Raw genomic sequence first — 19755 nt, forward strand, 5'->3', positions numbered from 1 at the left:
GATGGTGCCTGTTGGGGATGGGGGTTAAGGTTGTTTTAACGTTATAAGTAATTGCGACCCCAAGGAGAAGCAGAAGCAAAATGCAAGCACTCCCTTTGAGAGGAAGCCCCAAGCTGGGCTCTCTCATGTCTCCCCTCCCATTCCCCCTGGCATGGGCTTACCCTCCTTCAGTCAGCAAAGTGCTCAGTGGGTAATAACACATCCTCTGGAGCATCCTTCTCTCCATCTCAATGTATGCAGCTTCAGATCCTGGTGGGCTGATGAAGAGCTACCCTCCTGCCTGGATTCGAAGCTGTTTGTATGTGGGGGACTGTTAGGGAGAGGCTGAAGAAGAAAGCTCTGTATGGGGGAGAATTGCAGGCCTTTCCAGAGCTGGGGAGCTGTACACAATGCAAAGGTGAAATAATCGAAAAGGTGTTTCACGGTGACATGGCAGAAAAATGTGTTGGGAGGCCAGAGCTAGGAGAGGGGAAGCTCTGCACAATGAAGTTTGTGTCAGATTTGGCGCTGCAACATGTGTGGTAACGAGAAACAGCTTTCCTACCATCAGGGACAGTGAAGACCAGTGCCTCGCTGCAGCAGGGCAAATGTGACCTCCTCAGCTGGGAATCTCTTACTGGAGAGCAGAACAGGTATAATTGATCCATGCAAAGCAGTGGCAGAAATAAAATAAAGCCTATTACCAAAGCAGGCTGTTGTTTCAGCAGCGTGCATGCCATTGGGCTGCTTATGACAGGGAAACAGATGGTAATTCTGCGAGCCCTGCACATCCTGGCACACGTGTAGATTCAAAGAGTTACTGCATCAGGGAAGAGGCAGATGCAAGTTGGTTGGGATATGAAATAACATACAATTTCCTAATGAATTCAACAGCTATACCATCCCTCAGTCAGGTCAGAATTATCTCCATTAAACATATCCCCACTTCCCAATAGGAAACTCAAATGAAAATGAACCCTAAAATATGGTGGGTTTATCTATTCTTAAACTGTGTAGAAGCAAAGATTGAGATACATCTTTGAAATAAGCTCCAGAAAAACCTTTGGAAAATTATCCATCAGTCTTCAGATCAACAAGGCAAAATAAATCTCTTCTAGGCCTATTAGGAGATCACTACCAAAACCATGCCCTAGCGCTTTCATCTGCTAAGGTGAGTTGCAGTGCATGAATTTGCTTGCTCGTCCTGGCACATCAGGCACTCCTGCCTTATCCGAGAGGGAGGGATTTATGTCCTCAGAGTGTCAAACTCAGGGGATGCTGAGGCACAGGTACATTTTGTCCCTGTAGTAAACTTTTGGTGGACAGTATGTGCTCTTTCACTGAGTATTGCTAAACTTCTCGTTTTCATTCCAGTCTGTTCCTAACCAGGTGAGGGGACATCTTCTCCAGGGCAGCTTGAAATGGGAGTATGATGTTTGTTGAAAGTGACACTATTTGGACAGCTGTGTCTTTGCTGCCATGGGAGAAACTGTCTGTGTCCATGTCAGTGGCCAAAAGCTGTTCCAGAGGGCTCTTCTCCATGCCATGGAGAGAGGCTTTCTAGGAGGCAGTTTAACAAAGGTTGATTGAAAAAATGAAGCGTCGCGTCTCCTGTCACTGGCTTGTACTGTGTACAAGAGGGCAGGGGACACTGAGTATCCATGGAACCCTACACAGGTGGGCATGGAAGCTGAACAAAGAGTTGCAGAGCCTTTACGTGCCACTGAGCTTAGGTTGTTGTGGTGGTGGCTCACTTTCCTGTTGTTGGGCAACTCTGAGGGTGAGACCAGTTCTTTGCATCCTTCCTGCTCTCCCGGACCTCCCTTCCATCTGGGCCAGTACCTCTCTCTGCCCCACTCTCCTAGCCCTGGATATATTTTATCCCAAGACTGTCATTCCTGCCCAAATGTGTTATGATACATGAAAGCATCCAGTGGAAGAATCATCTGCAATTATCAGAATACTTTCTTCCATTGACGAAGCTCAGCTTGGAATTTGGAGTACAAGACATAAAAGACCAATAGAATAGAGCTTGATTGATAGCTGGCATGATTGCAAAACTACAGTACCTGCATCCAGCCAGCTATAAATTGTACCACGGTGCCTATCAGCCAGCTTCTCTTGAAACATTTGATTAGAGCTTCTTTCAGCCACCCTTGGCCCTCCCCAGCTGCTAGGGAAAGGGCTTTTGAGGGAAAAAACCTTACGTGATTTGAGCTGAAATCATGTCCTAAATATTTGAAGTGACATGGATTGAACACCCACTTTTTTTTTTTTTTTTTTTTGTAGTCCTGAAACTGGCTACTAGAACTGCTTTGCAAAATGATTGGGTGTTCAATAGCCAAGGCATAAAAATTGCTTGCCCAAAATAAAAGGACAGAAATGCCAAAAGATTATTTTGGAAGAAGAGGATTTTTTTCTCTTTTTTTTTTTGTGGTTTTCATGTGGTCAGTGGCATTGGCATTTGAGCAAATCCTTGATTTTTGTTGTATCCCCCATTCTGGCATCCCTGGGGAAGAAGGCAGCTGGTTTCCTCACTGAGTTGGAACCTGGCTGCTCTCATGTCCCATTGGGAAGCACTGTAGTGATGTCACAGAGGCACTTGTGAGCTCAGACACAGCCCTCGTTCTCTTGGGAATCATTCCACACTCACGAGGCAACGCTAGAATCTTCACATGGCACATCACTGTGACATACAGATGCAGCAGCTTGTTCCTTCCATGGTGAGACTTCCTTGGAGACTGTCTTCACTGGGCTTTCAGGCATGCTGTAGCGGGCCAGTGAGTGTTGCCCCATCCCCCAGAGGAGGTCATTAGTAGAATAGGGAGTTGAACTCCATACAGGTTTCTGCATCCTGTTCTTCCCTCTCGCTGCTACAGAGAGAGAGCTCTGGGCTGAGGAGCATCCAACCCATGTGAATGTGAGTCACGTTTTGCTAAGCTGTGCACCTATGTGAGCGTACTACCAAGTTTAAATGACAATGGGCAGAGACCTCCCACGCAGAGCTGTCAGGGTAGCGATTATTTATTTATTTATTCTCTTTTTGATAATTTAGTTTAAATCAATGTGACACACACTAGTATGTTTTCCAGTATAAATCAACACCAAAATATAGTTCTGTCCTTGTTATGTGTACAGGCTGGCATATCCGTCTGCTTGGCAGAGAGGGCTCCAGGGGCCTGACAATGAAACTTCCCTGGGGGAAGACACTTTTGCATTCACTTCCCAAATTGTCTATTGCCTCTGCAAGCACTTTTTCTTTTACTAATGAGAATAATAAGCTTTCATGTAGAGACACTTGCAACATGTGTTTACTGCTGTGAAAGAATTTAGATAGAGGCTTAAAGAAAAGCAAAATAGGGTATTGTCTAGGATATCTCCTTGAGAACAATGTCAGTTTAAGTAAGGGAACTCAGGATTGTTGAGTATACTTGAACTTGGTTGTGGGGTTCTTTTGATGGAAGCAGAAATGAAATAAAACCACTTAGCAGCTTTGAATCAAAATGCTGGCTACATTTGGCAGAAATCTGTGAATCAAATTATTCTGGTATGTGGAGCTATTAAGCAAAACCTGAATACATTTCTCAGTGCTTGAGAATTTGAATGGGAAAGGAAGTAAATACCACTCCACTTCGATGGAACAGAACTGCAGAGGAGGGGAAGGATTTTCACAAGCTGACTCAAAAGGCCAGTGTCCAGCTTGAAGCTTCCAATTCTTTTTCTGTTTCCTACTTTTCACAACACTCATGAGTTTCCATATCAAGACCCCAAACCAATGACATTTCAGCATGACACTCATGCCATATGAGCGGAATGCACAAGGACTTAGAAGGGGAGAATGATGGGTTTGCCTTTTTCCTTGCAGAACCCTTTTGCAACCCTCAATGGAGCTCTTCCAAATGGAAAGATACAGGTCAAGAAAGGGCTTGCTGGCTGGTTTTCTCATGGAAAATAGGGCAAATAACTGCCACCCACCCACATCAGTGTGGAGCAGGTGAAAGGAAAACTAGGCTTTAACAACCAGCAGCTTTAACTGCAGCTTTGTCAAGGAGACCTGTCCTCTAAGATCTTTGGGATAATGCAATAGGCACAGCAGTGGGGGGAGAAGAAACAAACCCTACAGAATTTGGGCTGTGGCCTCTTGCCCTCATGTCCTCAGAAAATGGCTTGTTCAGCACAGCTCACAAGCCTATTTTGCCTTCCAGGCACCTCAACACCAGGAAGATGCAGACGAATCATAGAGAATCTGGAGAAGCACAGCTAGCATGATTAAAGGGCTGAAGGATTGACTTATTAGGGAAGAAGATTAAAGGAGCTAAATATGGCGAGGTTGGCTAAGTGGCAACTTAAGACGGGACAAGAATGATAACAATCTACCAGCTTTTGAAGGAAGGGAACAGCTAGGAGAGAGGCAGAAGAGGAATTGACAAATCTGGTTCAAGGGGTGAACAGTAAGTGACTGAGCATGTGATAATTGAGGTCGAATAACACACAAACAAAAAAATCCCAATCAAAATCCTAGATAGCTGATGGGTATCTAAAAGGAAATAGACACTGAACTGTGAGTTGCATTTAAATAGATGTGTACTGTAAGAGCTGAACCCCCATGCTCGACTAGTCTTCTATGTCTTGGCTGTAGTCCACCAACACTACAGTCCTTTCTAGCTCTGTCAGTAATTGCTCCTCCTCAGATCAGGGCTGCTAACACATACAAGCATTAGAGTGAGAAGTCTGTCCTGGGCACTCCACATCCATCCTCACCGAGGTCAGATCTACTAGGAGTAGAAACAGGGGCTGAGCTGATGATGTGGGGTGGGGAGGCTGCTCAAGAGCATCTCACAGTTCCCTTCCTGTCTCATTGTGGGGATCTGAGGTACTTAAATGTGCCATTAGCTTTGTAACTTTATCTTGCCAGTAGGATCAGGAATCAGATTAAAGATTTCACCTCCTCCTCATTTCCTTCCTGCTAGTTGCATGGCCATTGCACAGAGCATGTGCTGAGCTGCCAGAAATTCTGCCTGTTGAGAAACTTACTATAAAGACAGCGTGAAATGGAGGTGTCAGAAAGCTTCGTGCTGCTAATTAAGCTGGTGTGCACGGAAACATAACTGTTGTCAGTGTTTAATTCTGTATCGTGCCTTAAAGCTCTGTTGATGCAGCTCTCTCTGCCTGCCCTGCAGCCTCCCAGATCTCCTCACCCAGCACTTCTCTTGACAGCTCTGCCACCCACTGCTGCTGCATTTCATCCTCCTGTGTAGATGAGCTTCCCCAAAAAATCCCCTAGCACATCATCAGAGTGCTCTGCCCCCCTCTTGCTTAACAAAGTTTCCAAATGTCCCACAATGATATTTCCCAGTCTGTCCTTGCAAGGGTGACAAGCTGTCTCTTGGATGGGTCTGCTGCTGGTAAACCTGAGGTGGATCCATGGAGAAACTGAATATATATGTTTTGGAAGAGTGCCACAGAGTTGGGGCTTGGCAGGGAAACGCCTGGGCTAGACTGTGTTCCAAAACAAGGTCCCTCAGGCACACTTTTTCACTATTGTCTGTGGAAGTCAGGTGTAAACAGACAGTATAATTTGCAAGAAAGAAGGAGATTGCAGTATTTCTGTCATCAGTAATAAGTGGCACAAGGTCCAGAGAAGGTAGTTTGCTTGGGTTGCCAGTTCTTCTCAGCTCCTGTCTGTGTAGGCAGACTCGCTGGAAAAGGATGATGCTGTGACTCCTTCCTGTGCTGTGGAGATGGTGCTTCTTCAGCCCCATCTCTGCTCTGTTCATCTTTCCTCACTGTGGTGCAAAGCATGCAGGTTTAGTGATGATCCAGCACTAGCTACGTTGCAGAGGGCAGTGCTGGCTTGTCTCTGGGTGTACTCTGTAGGTCTACATAGTCAACCCTTCATAAGGTATAGATTTACTAGAATGAGAAAGGTTATAAGGGGAACTTCCTACTACATATGTGTTATATGTGCTTTCTTGTTGCATGGTGCAGTACAGTCCTTCCATTGAGGACAGGGCTTGGGCCACCTCTTGACACACAGGCAGAAATAACCAGTATTGCCTGTAATCCCCTGTCACTATAGATTATCTGTACAAGCAACAGAGGATGCTTGAGAAGTCGAGGCAGGCAGGATGTAGTGCCAGCAGAATACAATACGGGGATGTGTTCCCATACAATAAGTTCTGCACGATTTGAAGCCAGCCCCCCCCCTCCATGTGACCAAGTATACTTACTGCCTGCACCCTCCTCCCTCTGCCTCTCCCCTCTTGCACAGAGGCTGTTTTGCAGAAAACACCATGGGGAAAGCAGCTTTTACTAAATGTTTTATAACGTGCCAGGGAACCTTTATCAAACATTTAATCCCAAACCTGGCTTTGAAGCAGGGAGGCATACAATTCCGTAATTAATTTTTTTTTACCTTCTTTTGCTAATCGCTGATAAAAAGCTTAATTCTATTAACAACTCGACTTGACAAATTGCACCGTTCAACGGAAGCGTTTAGAAATTAATTACGCATTTTATTGCATTAGATCGGATAAACAGGGGAGGGCCGGCTGAGCAGGAGAGGAGCATCAGCGCAGGGCCCGCCGTTGGGATGGTGGCCATTTTTTTCCCCAGCTCCCAGTGAGTGGTTAACATGGCTACAGAATTGCTGACGGGACTGTTTTCCTGTTTGTTTGTTCTCGTCTCTTTGCTGATTGCAAAAGTTCCACGTAGGAGAGTTTATTTTTGTAAAGGTGAATTGCAGAGCTATGGTGAAAATTCAGCTAAGCACAAATTTCTGTGCTGAACAGCCTCCAGGGGGGACAACCAGGCTCAGTGAGTCTGAGGATAATGAGAATATGGGATATTGGAACATGCTATGAGGTGCAGAACCAGTGAAGTGTTGTGCACCACAAATGGGCAGATTGGGACAGGGGGAAGTCCATTATGTCGTATGTACATCTGGCAAAAGAACCTCTGGGTTTTTAATACATGTATGTTCATAGATGTAGATGCATGTGTATTATCAGCATGCCTAGGTACATGCACACACATGCATATGCGTGTAGATACAAACATGTTCTCAAATTCTCTGGTGTAAAATTCAGAAACTATTCATAGTTTGTTGAAGATAGTCTAAAAAAATAGGGGAGATAAGAAACCAAAATGGTGTGCGAGTTTTACCTACCATTCTACTGTACATACCTTCCCACAGGGAGATTTAAGGATATTACAATTCAGAGTTGCATTAGTGAGTGTCTGGGTCTGAGATGCAGTTTTCACTCTGGGTCCTGTTTTAAACCTTGTTGACATTTGGAAGAAGATTTGGGTTCAGTGCTGTTAACCTGGAATGCATGGATGGCATTTCTCCTTCCAGCTTTGCTGCCTGTGTGCTGGGTTGTTTTTTTCTCAACTTTGTTTTTATTTCTTAGAGGCACATAAATAACCTTTCTCCTTGGCTGTAATCCATATAGTTGTGACCCTGATGAGTTTCAGTCTGATTCTGGAAAAGGCAAGGAGAAGAAAATGAACTTCATTTCTCGCTGGTGCCTCGTTTCCCGTTTGTGGGCTGGGTAGACGTGGGTGCCTATAACCAGCCCTGTCAGCTGGCAAGCTTTTTCTCCAAGATGTGTGTGGATCAGGTTGCTTGTGTGCTCTGGAGCAGCTCCTGCTTCCTCCCCACAGGATCTGTCTGCAGCGAGAGGACACACACAGTGGGCAGCAAAGCCTATGTGGTAGAACAGAGATGCTTCAGGCCAGGTCGAGCCCTACCTATATTCCCCCAGTGAGTCCAGGCACAACTTCAGGAGAGGGAGGCAGCAGGGATGGCTGCGTCCAGACCATCCAGGAGAAGACCTGCTCCCTTGGGGAGGCAGGGAGTGACCTGCCCACATTGCTGCAGATGCTTGCTGTAAAAAGCAGCTTGCTCCAGCCTGGTTCTTGGCCATTTTTATTCCCCAGCAGCCCGCACTACAGTGGCCTCTGCACTCAAATGCCCTGCTGCTGCCTCCCTCTGTCCTTTACACGTAGTCTGCAGCTGGTGGCCAGAGCTCTGGAGCAGCAGTCACAGGATGCTCTCCTGACATCTATTTTCACAGTGCTTTGAAAAGACAGTAATTGAGGGCTCTCCTGCTCCCCTTGTGGGAAGCAGTGGTGTGGGGAGATGGCCGAGGCACTGGGGAATAGAGGCGTCGTGATTCTTTGGTGCACATCTCTCTTTGGATGGAGAATTTCCTTTACTTTTTAGGCATCGATTCTAATTCTTCAGTTATGGGTAAGTTTATACTTCCCTTTTCAGGCTTATTTTTCGCTTTCTAACCTTTATTAGGAGGAACTAATTTGTTTGCATAGTGAGATGTTCAAAACCGGGTAAGAGATGTCAAGAGGAGGAGGGATTTTTTTTCTTCTTCTTTTTTTTTTATCTCTCTCAGAAAATGCAGAATTAAGAATATTCATGCTTTGGAAAAATCATACATTGACTTCATCTTCTTTTATTGTATCTTGAGTCTTCTTGACTGAGGTGCTCTAAACAGCTTTGGCTTGCCAGAGCTCATGACGTCAACACTCCTACACAGGTATTTTTCACAGGCAACAGCTGGAAACCAGAGGAGGGGAACCCAAGAAGGGGCATGGCCAGTTTTAAATAGCACTTATTAGGGAAGGGAGTATGTGGGGAGAGGAGACAAGGGGCTGTGGTGATCAAAGGCAGTCAGAGAGTAATCTAGTTGCGGGAGCATGAGAGAGGCAGAAACAGATATACAGATGGTGCACAGCACCCAAGAAAAGAAACATGGTGAAGGAGTGAAAGAAAAATAAATAAAAGTTAATAGAGCTAAGCAGAAATACTGAGAGGAAAAATATAGTGCTTTTGAAAGAGGGAACAGAATGAACTTAGAGACAGGCAACAGGGACGCTGCAGAGAAAAAAAATATTAACAATAAAAGATAGATCACAGCATGTTAGATGGCAAGAAATAAACAGCAAGTTTATACAATTTCAAGGAAAACTATTGAGTCAAAACGTGTAGAGGGAAAAGGGAGGGAGAGGAAAGAAGGCAAGGTGGGGAAAAAGAAATTCAAAGGCTCCTTTGTAAAGAATAATTAAGTGACTAAGGCATCAGTGCCAAATTACTGTGGTACTCCAGGGGCTGAGACATTCAGCAATGAAACCTGTAGGGACTGCTGGGGAGAGGGGGTGCTGAACTGAGAGGGCCAAGAGACTGGTGGCAGCCTCCCAGCCCTCCCTCCCCGGGGGCTGCACAGCTATGTGCTGCTGGTCTGGGTCCCTGCACAGCCCTGGCAACCCTCATGGCAGAGAGGAGAGGTTTAGGGAAGACGTGCCTGGAAAAAATGGGGAGAGGAGAAATACATCTGCCTCAATAAGCCTTCCATCTGGGGGGTCTCTGCTGCTTTCGAGGCTCTATCTGCCCTTTGTGGGATGCTTCCTCTTGGCTTGCAAAGCCAAGCCCTATGTTTAGAGTGCAAGGCTAGTGTTACACAAGGCAGGAGCTAAGGGGGAATATGCCATTGGTGTCCAGTGAGGCAGGAGGAATTTATTAGTATTTAAAACTAAATCAATGCACTGCCTGAAAAAAATGATCCTTTTTCCCTGAATATTAATGTAAATTTGGCATATGATAATTTAAATTTAATTTAGTTGTATAGGATTCCTTCTTAGCCCTATGCATGAATGGACAAGTAATTTTGCAACATGACTTCATCCAGCCTTTGTGCTTGTAAAGCCGTCAAAATGCATTCAGCCACAGGCCAGGATTTCCCCATCTCCTCTCTCCTCTGGTCCCCTGCTTTCCTTTACTGCCTTTACAGCACTAAGCTTGATGGAGCATGGCAATGACAAATATGAAAACAGTAAGCAAAAGATTTTCACCCTTGCAGAATGAGCCCTAGCAAAACCATCCCTGCATTCCTTGCTCAGGTTCCAGGAGCTATTAATAGAGGTCTGCGAAGGTTTATTAATTATACTATTATACCAGACCTTCTTCAATATGAATAGCGTGCACACTCTGTTCCCATTTCCCCACATTTTTCTGTCATCTGAAAAGGCCTATGTTGGTGCAAAAACCTTTTAAAAGAGAAGGAAGCATAGCCAGGCAGGCACCTTCCAACGTGTCTGTTCCAGCCCCAGTGTAACCAAAAGACCTTTGTCCTGAGAACTGAGCCTATGTTGACGCTGTGGTCATAGCTGGGCAAAACAGGAAAACTTGGTGTCCTCAGGGTGTTGGGCAAATCAGACTTTCTTCTGAATTCTGATCCGTGCCAATTGACAGGTCCCCGGAAAACCCACAGGTGAAACACATCAGTAAGAGTTCATTATTTGCAGGCCTGACACCTTGGAGTGCAGCTGAGCATCTTGGCTTCCGTTAATAGAAGTCAACATGACCTGACAGGACTTTGATCTCCTGCAAATAACACGAGGTTTCGGCAGGCCAGCAGTGGCTGTAGGGCTTTGTGGGCAATTTACAAGGGACTCCTCAGGTTCCTTCACTGAAGAGCTTAGCCTTTAAGAGCATGATCCTGTAAACCTGTGCTTAGGCAACTAGCCCATTGAGTTTAATGGGATTACTTGCGTGAGCAAGGCTTTGTGAGACACAGCCGTAAGGAGTGGTGGAAATGGATGGAGCTGCAACATTACTGTATAGCATGAGGGGGATGCATACAGCCCTGGCAATATATTTATTGCACTCGCATGGATGTGGTTCATGTCACTTGGGAGGGGGTAAAGCCATTTGTGTCGCACGCTCCTGGAGTATGTTGAAGGCTAGATGGAGCAAAAAATGACATGGTCGTGGGGCTGGGATAGATTGGGACTGTTTGGACAGAGAGGATGCGAAGAAGGTAATCACTCTTGTGGAGCTGAGGAAACATGCGTGATGGGTGGAGACGGGGGCATGAGGAAGGGTGGCAGAAAGGCACAGCCACGGAGAATGCCAAGACCATGACGGATGGTCCCTAAGACGGCTGAGGTATCGCCAAAATGGGATGGAGGGAGTTTTGCAATTATTTTGCTCTGATTCAAAATAAAATCTGGACTTGATGTTTGCAATCCTTCTGCCATTCCTCTCTGCAGGCAAGGCAGCTTGGGTGGAGCAAATACTACAAAGAGGAAATTGCTACTATGAGTGTTTCTGTCAAAGGTAAATTTTAAGAGATCTGTTGGATGAGGAAATTTGCATTTTGTGCTGCCAGCTATTGTCCAAGCCATAGGCTTTGATTTTTCCTGGCCCTTAGTTAACTGAGTCGAGTTGGATAAATCACACATTGTTTTACCGAGCAAAATCTTTGAGTGGCCCACTCAAAGTAGGTGCTATCTCAGTCTAACTGTGTTGCTTCCCCAGCCTCTCAGCACATCATGCAGGCCATGAGCTGCACCGGGAAACACTGGTGGTGCTGGTCTGCATTCTGCAGCTCCTCACATAAGCTCAACCTTGGTTCATACACATGCCTGCACATTTTCCAGTGTTTCCACCGTATATGCGGTTTTTGTTGTACTGATTTTGTTAGCAATGCGGATGTTACAGTCCGGTGGTATGTAGGAGGGAATGGTGGATTTTACAGCTGACTGCAATATTCACAATATGTTTAATGTGTCAGGAAAAGATTGTTTGCTGCCAGAAAATACATCAATAATCCCAAATAACAAATAAGCATGAGAGATGGATATTTCCCTTGCTATCACAAAAATGCTAGCTTTCATTAGACACTTTCATTTTCTCACTACTCATAAGTGGGTTTGGTCAGCAGTACAGCTTCCTCCTGATTTCAATGAGGAAAAAACCCTTAGCAATAGCCCTGCAAGCTATTGCCTCTTAAGGAACCATTTGACGTGAGTTTCAAGTGCCATTTAGCTCCAGGTTTTGCAGAGTTCTGTGATGTCTGTCCAGGAAGCCCAGTAATGTTCTCCAGATGGCATTTTCCAGAGCATGGCATCCACTCCCTGTGGATATAATTTCTGTCTCTGTGGGGTTGGGCAGGGAGAAAGGACAACTTGGCATATCCCCTTCCCCGACAGCAAGCTGCATTCCAGACACGTTCATCCTCCTGTGCTGCACGTGAAGAGGCTGCCCCTGCACTGTCCCTGGTCAGTTTGTCATGCCTAAGGACATCCTACTGTCCCTCCTGCTCTCCCTTCTCTCCATGCTGCTAGTTCTCCACTAGGCTGGGGCTGTGATGTCACCCCACCAAGCTGGTTGGCATTTTGAAGTCTACAGCTTCAAAATGGAAATGCTCCCAGGCCCCGCTGCTGCTGGGGATGGAGAGGAAACCATGAGAACCCCACCAGAAACTGGACATTGGTACAGCCAATCTGGGGCTGCCAAATCTTCCTCATCCTTTCCTCCCTTCAGTCAGGGTGGCTGGCAGCCTTCTGGGCAGCCGACCAACGGGGCTGAGGTGTTCTTGGAGCTGGTGGATTGGGGTTCATGCTTCCAGGCTGAAGGTGTGGACCTCGAGGGGATCTCACAGGAAGCCAGATGCCGTGCTCGTCTGTGTGCTTGCCTCTCTGCCTGAATGCATGCGAGCTCACAGGGTTGGCACATGTGCTCAGGCAGGGGAGGAGAGGAGAAATGGGAGGTGCTGGCTGTATTTCCAGAAGTGTCTGGCATGCGCCGCCTCTTGAGGGCCCCCCTCTGCAATGTGGTGCCCAGCACCTGGTAGGCTTCCCTACAAAAGTCAGGTTAAAGCTGTCTAATGCTGGACGTGCAGCACGAGGGCTGGGAAAAGCAGTCAGTCAACCGAAGAGCACATCTTCCTCCCTAGGAGAGCTAGTGCTTTTTCCTTCCTGCGTATATTGCTGGAGAGAAGCGATCCATGCTGATGAGCAATATGCAGCTCTTGGGATGGATGTGTTTGTCACCTGCCATGTGCAGGCACCCTAGGCTCTCCATGCTGGCGTGCCTGGATTTGTATGTCTGCCTTCCCCGGGGAGTAAATCATCTTGGCAGGGCTGACATGTGGGGGGCTGCGCCTAGTTGGGAACACACGCGTGGGGCTGTGTAGGGGGTGTGCCACCCTGTCCTCTGCACGTGTTTACCAGCTTGTGAAGTATGCACACATTCCCTGCGTCTAACTACGGGGATTGTTAATCCTGTTTATAGCCAGCAGCAAGATGGGCAGGGAGCCGCTTAACAAGAGCTGACACACGAAAAAAATAAGGCTTTTGTCTCTGTTGTACATTAAACAATTCATGAGGTTTGGACTTGAATAAGACATTTAATGAACATTGGCCTGTTCGGCCTGCCTGCAGCTGGTCATTTCTCAACCAAGGGCTGGGTGCTTTTAAAGGCAGAAGAAGGAGACGTGAGCTTTGAGTTATAAAATTTTAACAAATAAATGGCATTTCCTACTTATCTAAAATGGAGAAATAGAGGAGAAGGCTAATAGCTGTGTTTCCAAGTATCTGGAACAGAGGCAGGTTTGTCGACATGGTGAAAGCCCATCTAAACTGATGTGAGGATTCTTTGTGAATAGCTTTATTTATTTATCACTGAAACTATTTGTTCAGTGGTACAGCAGCACAGCCAGAATCCCTGCTTGTTTTGCAGCAGGCACCTTGTTAATTCTCTGCTTAGATCTCACACAAGCATGTGGGGTGGAGTAAGGAGAAAGGAACTATTAGGGAACGGAGCAGACCTTGTAAGGTTGGCTAATTGGTAGTCAGAGGAAGGGGAGGCTGCTGAGAAGACTGAGAGACCTTTGCGTTTGGTTACAGGAACGCGTGGTTATGTGCATCAGTGTCATCTTTGTTTTATATTATGCAAGGTCACTTTCCTTCACTCTAGAAGAAGAAACTTAGTGTTTACACACTTTAAATGTTCAGAAATATAACTTTATAGCATCATTCATGTTGCTGTGCTCCTACTTGACCCACTGCACCAGGTTTAATGGTGACAGCTAGAAGCATCAGATTTAGCCTTCACAGCTCTCTCTCTCTCTCTCTCTCTCTCTCTCTCTCTCTCTCTCTCTCTCTCTCTCTCTCTCTCTCTCTCTCTCTGGGGGCATGGAGCAGTAGGAAGCTGGATTCACTCTTGACTCTCTTGTATTTCGACCTTAAGCACCAGCATTGATGCAGTTCATTGGACCCTTCAGCCTTCCTAGTGTCTTACTCTTTGGTTCTTGATAGGTGGCTTTCAGTTCAGATCCCTGTGTGAGTTGTCCTCTCCTGGTCCACCTCTTTACCTGGAGCCCAGCTGTGACCTTTGCCAGCACTTCAGCAGAGAGGCCAAAGGCCAGATGGACCTGTAGGCACCGGGTGCCCCTGCATATGGTCTGCCCAGACTGGAACCCAGAGCTGAGGCAGTTGCAGGGGGATGTGCGCTGCCACTGCCAACGAAGTACCACAGCTTAATTTGCTTTCAGAGGATGTTTCTTTGCTGCTGGCTTAGAGTACAGCTGCTGATTCCCCATACTGTAGGAAGCAAAGAGGTTGCCTCTCCCTCCCTGGTGCACGCAGACCCCCTGTTCCAGTGCTGGGGCACAAGCTGGCAACCCAAAACAGATGGTGCTGCTTTACGCTCAGCCTGCACCATTGCCTGAGGCAGACAGCAGGCGCATGCACTCCCATCAGATAATACAGGAGAGGGTATCTCAACATGATGCTTTTGTCCATCCATTCAAAGTGCAGAGCAGCTCAGCCTTGGGACACCAGTCCAACTGGTTCTCGGCAGCACAGTTCTGTTGGAAAGGCACAACTTTGCTTTGAAAATCCTGTTTATAATCCCAGTCCAGCTTTCACTACAGCAGCAGGAGACTTTTGTTTTGGCCTGCTTATAATACTGAGGCATTTTGCTCCAGAACAAAGAATCCTGTTTTAGCAACAATCTCTATTAGTGCATATTAATGTGCTCAGTTTGTGTAATCTATTTTACCATGTAATTTATTTTAACATTTATTTTAACACTTTCTACCCCTACACTAGATTAATAACAATCTCTTCACCTATCAGTGGGAGGCAGCTATTTAGGATGTTTAACCTTATATGCCCCGGCATTTAGTTCTCTCTTTAGATTTGTAGCCTTTCAGCATGACGGTCTTCTTTTTCTTCTTGTACAGCAGCCTGATCCAAACATACAGCTCTATAAATAGCCATTACTACTAATGCATCTAATACGGTATGGAAAATTGATGCGAGTTCAAAAATGTTGTGAAGGAGAAAAATGCAACGTGATATGGAATCCTTAATGGTCTCAGGGATCATAGCATTGGTTTTACACTGCGGTTATCTCCCTCACTTCTGCAGCTCCTCGTGTCCTTTAATCACATGCCCCTCACATCAGAAGGGGGATCAGCACTGTCATGGCCTCAGTGGAGGAACATAGTCCAATGGTACAAAATGCCATTTTCTTTGGCTGTCTCCTGGCTCAGGTTGTTACCGTAGGTCTGTACGAACTTGCCCTTGAGATCTGATCAGGTCATGTCCCAAGATGTTGCTTTTTCTTAGCCTAGTCTTGAACACCAGAATTTACAGATGCAGCTTTAAAATAATCAGCTTTACAGTTGCTTCCTTTCACCAAAGGAATGCCTGCCCTCAAACACAGGGGCGAGAAAGTAGAGCAAGGGATTACATGGGAAGATGATATGCCATGCACAAATATTCATCGACGGCCTCAGGCTTTGACACCAAATTATTATGCTAATGCCATGCACATTGGTACAGTGATTGTTTGGAAAGGCAGTGTCTTTTACGAGTGGGTCAAAACCATATTTGCTTGTTTTCTCATAGGACTCATCCTGTAAAACTAGAGTTATAAACCTACCCTGATCCTTGACTGCTGTGAGATTTGCAGCCCATAAGCTTGATTCCCAGAGAGGTGGGAGCTCTTTGAAGCATAACTATGTTGGTCAGTTGGACGCCCTTAGGTCTCATCAATTGGGAGCCTGCATCTGAGAAACTGGAGAGGGTGAGCAGAGCCAAGGCCCTGGTACTTAAGCTGTGCTGAGTAGCTGCCTTGCCACCGAGTGGCATTTGCTCAGTTGGAAAGAAACTTACCTCGTGTGTCTGGGCTTTGGCCATATATAAGCTGAACCTGATGGCATCAAGGAGTCTTTGTATGGTCATAAGTGGTTGATCAAAGCCAGCCCTTCATTTATGGAAGAGGGACAGCTGTAGAGGCTCCAGTCTGTATTCAAGATTGGAGAGGAGAAGACATGACTGAATTGGTGTTATACTTTGCTGCAGGAATCTTGGAAAAACATTTAGGATTCAGACAGGAGAATCACAACACCTTTTACTGTCCGTGAAAGCAACTGGCAACCTATTGCTCTATCCATCCTTCGGTGTATATTTTCTCTGTCTCTCTCCTTTCACTCCGCCATATGTGGCATGTTGGATGCGCTGCCTCCCGCTCTTGTTTTCTGCCCCAAGGTTGTTGTGAGCTTAAGAATGATGTCTGGTAGCATTCTTTATTGCACACAGTACAGAGAAATATGAGGATGGCAACCCTACAGGAGCAGATGGCTTTACATGCCTGGACCTGTTTCCTCAGACAAAATAGGATACTGCATACGGGCGTTCATTTCACTTGGTAACATCTACTTGAAATATTGGTGGGTGTTGTACCATTTGGAGGCGGGCGGGCTGTTACAAAGACTCATGTGGGCAGGACACAGTGAGGGCAAATAGATGCTGGGAATCCTGCACATTTCTGGTAGAGTGTCCCTTTTCAGAAGAGAGAACAGGATGCCAAAAGAAAGAAGTTGTAAGGAGAGGGGTATTTCTCTGCACCCCACTGCATGCAAATATGTACCCAACTCCAGCACGGCTGTCCAAGAGTAAAGGCATTCACTGTTTGGGAGGAATCATCCACAGACTCAACTCAGACACCTCAGGCATGGACTGCAAAGGCTCAGTTTCTCCTGAGGATTTTGGGGAGTGGGCACATAGTAAATACACTCTCCAGACAATAAGTGGAGACTGCAACGTGGCAGGATTTGTAGCACTAGCAGGAGAAGGACCTCTGCACCACCCATCTGCAGGGTAGTACTTGGAGGTGCACGTAGGAGGAAAGGTGGGGACATAAAGAGACAAGCGAAGAGCAAGGACGTCTCTGTGTGCAGAGAGGACTCACCGACAGGAGGGAAGAGGGCGAGACTGATAAACATGTGGGGGAGAGAAAGGATTAATTAGACCAGCAAGGAAAGGGAAGATTCACAGCTCAGGGATGTCAGAGGCAGGAGTGGTTCCAGGGTGGTGGCCTAGAAGCCCTCCCACTCATCCCTGCATCGCCTTGCATGACAATGCTGTCCCCTTCTGTCAGCAGTCTCCATCATTCCAGCTTGCTGGCCCACCCTCTCCATGCTAACGTGTTTCTGATGATTACCATTTTTCAGAACTATTTTGACTGTTAAAAAATGCTTTTTTTAAAATATAAGCTGATTAAAAGAGACTACTCATTAGCATAAGCTCCTTGCTGTTCAGCCCTCTTCCTAATTAAAAGCACTCATCTGTGGAGACCTCGATTCTCCCCTGTCCTCTGGGCTAGCTTTTTGGACATTTTTCCCTGGCAGTTTGCTTTATTTTGCTTCATCTTCCTCTTTTTAGTTTCCTCTCCAGCAGCTTCCTGGCAAGGATGGAAGAGGATTCAGGCAGGTGGAAGCTTAAGTATTTAGTACCAGATGAAAACCAGAATGAATTTGTTGTCCCTTAAAGCATCATCTTCTGTTTATTGCTGCTGGCTTGGAAGCAGAGCCAGCAGCATGTTGGCTCCTGGGTTCTCAGGAGATGCACCTCCTAGAGCAACGATCTCCTCCGGTCTAAACAGTGTTAGGCTGGTGGCATGTTTGGGTGGCAGATCTGTAATGCAAACCCAAGGGTGCTGGTGGCTGCGCAGCAGGTGTTAATTTTTCTCTCACTCAGCACTAAGCCAAGGTCCCAGCAAGGGATCAGCTGCTGCTGTGTTGCAGGGAGAGCAGCTTTATGGTGAGCTGCAGAGGTCCCGACCACATAGCCATAAGATGGCTCTCAATGTGTGTAGCCTCAGTACTTTGCAAAATTTTAATGCAAAGAACTATTTTCTCTCTTCCTTAGTGTTTCCCAATGGTCCTAAATTAAATAAAGCGGCCTCTTTCATCTCCCTCAGTGTTTCCCATTTCTAAGCAGCTGCAGTGTTTAGTCCGAAGTGGCAGCATTTATGAGGCCACTGAGGTCTGTTCCCCACAGGGGCTTGGAAACTTGCAGCAGAACTGGAAGGCCCTGCAAATGATATTCAATGTCTTCTAAGCATCGGCCATTAAATCCCTGAGGCAGGGCAGTTTAAGCTGCCCCACAGCAGTCTGGCACTGCAGCCAGCTTGCTCGCGTCTGTGGAGTGGATGAGATGCTTGCTGGTGCTCTGCAAGTGCTCAGGAAGAGGGAAACTTGGTTGCCTGCATGGGTCCAGCTCACCAGCATGTGCAGAAGGAGGAGATTTCTCCAGGCAGTGGTGTTTAGAATTCTGTTCACTGATAATATCTTTCTATGCTATGGAATGATGGCAGACCCTGAACTACTCCAGCAACCATTTGCTTTACTGAGAAAAATTTCTGTGGTTCACCTGTGGAATGTGACAGATGTCCGCCATCAGCAAAAGTCTGGGTTATTCATTTAAGGAGCTCTGTCCTCAGCTCCAGTCACGCGTCACTTGATGCCCCTAATGATGAGGGGGTTAAAGGCTCTCCTTGCAGGGATGCCTTGGACATAAGTTTTTGTCTAAGCAAACTCAGGGCTGGCTGGCCTGGGACCTGTAACCTATCACTGGAATACCAGGAGACAGCAGATATTTTCCTCATCCCTGTTTCCACTTCATTCCCTCTATGCTAAGAGCTGGGACTAGGTTTGGCTCAATATCCTTTCTCCCCAGGGTTTGTTAGTGTCTTATGCTTAGCTTTGCAGGAGCTGACACAGCTACGGAGAAGTGAGACTGGCGTCTAATTTGCGTCATGCCTCAGCAGCTATTGTCTCACTGTAGGCTCTTTCTTCCTGGGGTTTCTCTAAGAGCCAGAAAAGAACAGCTGATTTTCAGATCGTGGAGATAGCTGGGAGGTTACATACTCTGGGGTTAATGGTCATCTCTTTCGCATCAACTCTCCACTGGTGGAAGTCCATTGGTTGTAATGAAGTGATGCCTGATTTACCATGGCAGTTAGAAAAGCATCACTCTTACTTTATTTATTTCCTTTAGCACTGAGAAATGAAACCCATCTGAACTGTAGGGGAGAATGTCACCATCACGTGAGAGATTTATTCCGGTGAAAAGAGCTGCCCTTTCATACAGACTCTTTATACTCCAAACCCTACCCTTTGCTTCAACATCCTCCTTCCCTGCTTTCTTACATGATGTCTGTAAATCCCCTTTTGTGCTGCACATGCCCATCTCCTTCCAGCTCATGTAGATTCAGTGGTGCATACTGGGGGGAAGGTGTTGGCTCTTGCTTATACCACAGCACCTCAGAAGTAACTTGAGAGAAGTTTGTGGCACTGCAGCAGTCAGGCCCCAGGTATGTGTTCAGCCAAACCACAGCTGTAAAGTCCCATTTAAAAGGTCAGTAATAATGTTCTTAGCTCTCACTTACCACCCCTTCATGGATCTGCTCTGCTTGCTTGACTGTCCTTTCAAAGCTGTCAGCCAGGCTAAGGTCTCACCTGGAATTCTGAAGGAAGCCGAAGGGAACAGCCTGAATAGGCTGCAAAGGTCAAGGCAACACCTCAGCTCTGATGAAGGGCCAAAGTTACTCCTGGTTTCACACAGTTGATTCAATAACTTTACGCCAGGATGACTTCAGCTTAAGGTAGTGGCTCCACCTTG

General features: G+C 46.4%; 1 protein-coding gene and 1 long non-coding RNA gene across 8 annotated transcripts in view; both read left to right on the forward strand.

The window, feature by feature from the left end:
* Positions 1 to 19755, forward strand: part of LSAMP (limbic system associated membrane protein) — a 758996-nt gene that overhangs the window by 518208 nt on the left and 221033 nt on the right. The window lies entirely within an intron of this gene.
* Positions 2419 to 5037, forward strand: LOC127467579 (uncharacterized). The gene is made up of 3 exons (XR_007903191.1): positions 2419 to 2899; positions 4185 to 4308; positions 4950 to 5037. It is a non-coding gene; the product is annotated as an uncharacterized LOC127467579 (long non-coding RNA).

Source organism: Manacus candei, unplaced genomic scaffold, assembly GCF_025592945.1.
Source record: "Manacus candei isolate 608988 ecotype Guabito, Panama unplaced genomic scaffold, ASM2559294v1 h1tg000014l, whole genome shotgun sequence".
Taxonomy (NCBI): domain Eukaryota; kingdom Metazoa; phylum Chordata; class Aves; order Passeriformes; family Pipridae; genus Manacus; species Manacus candei.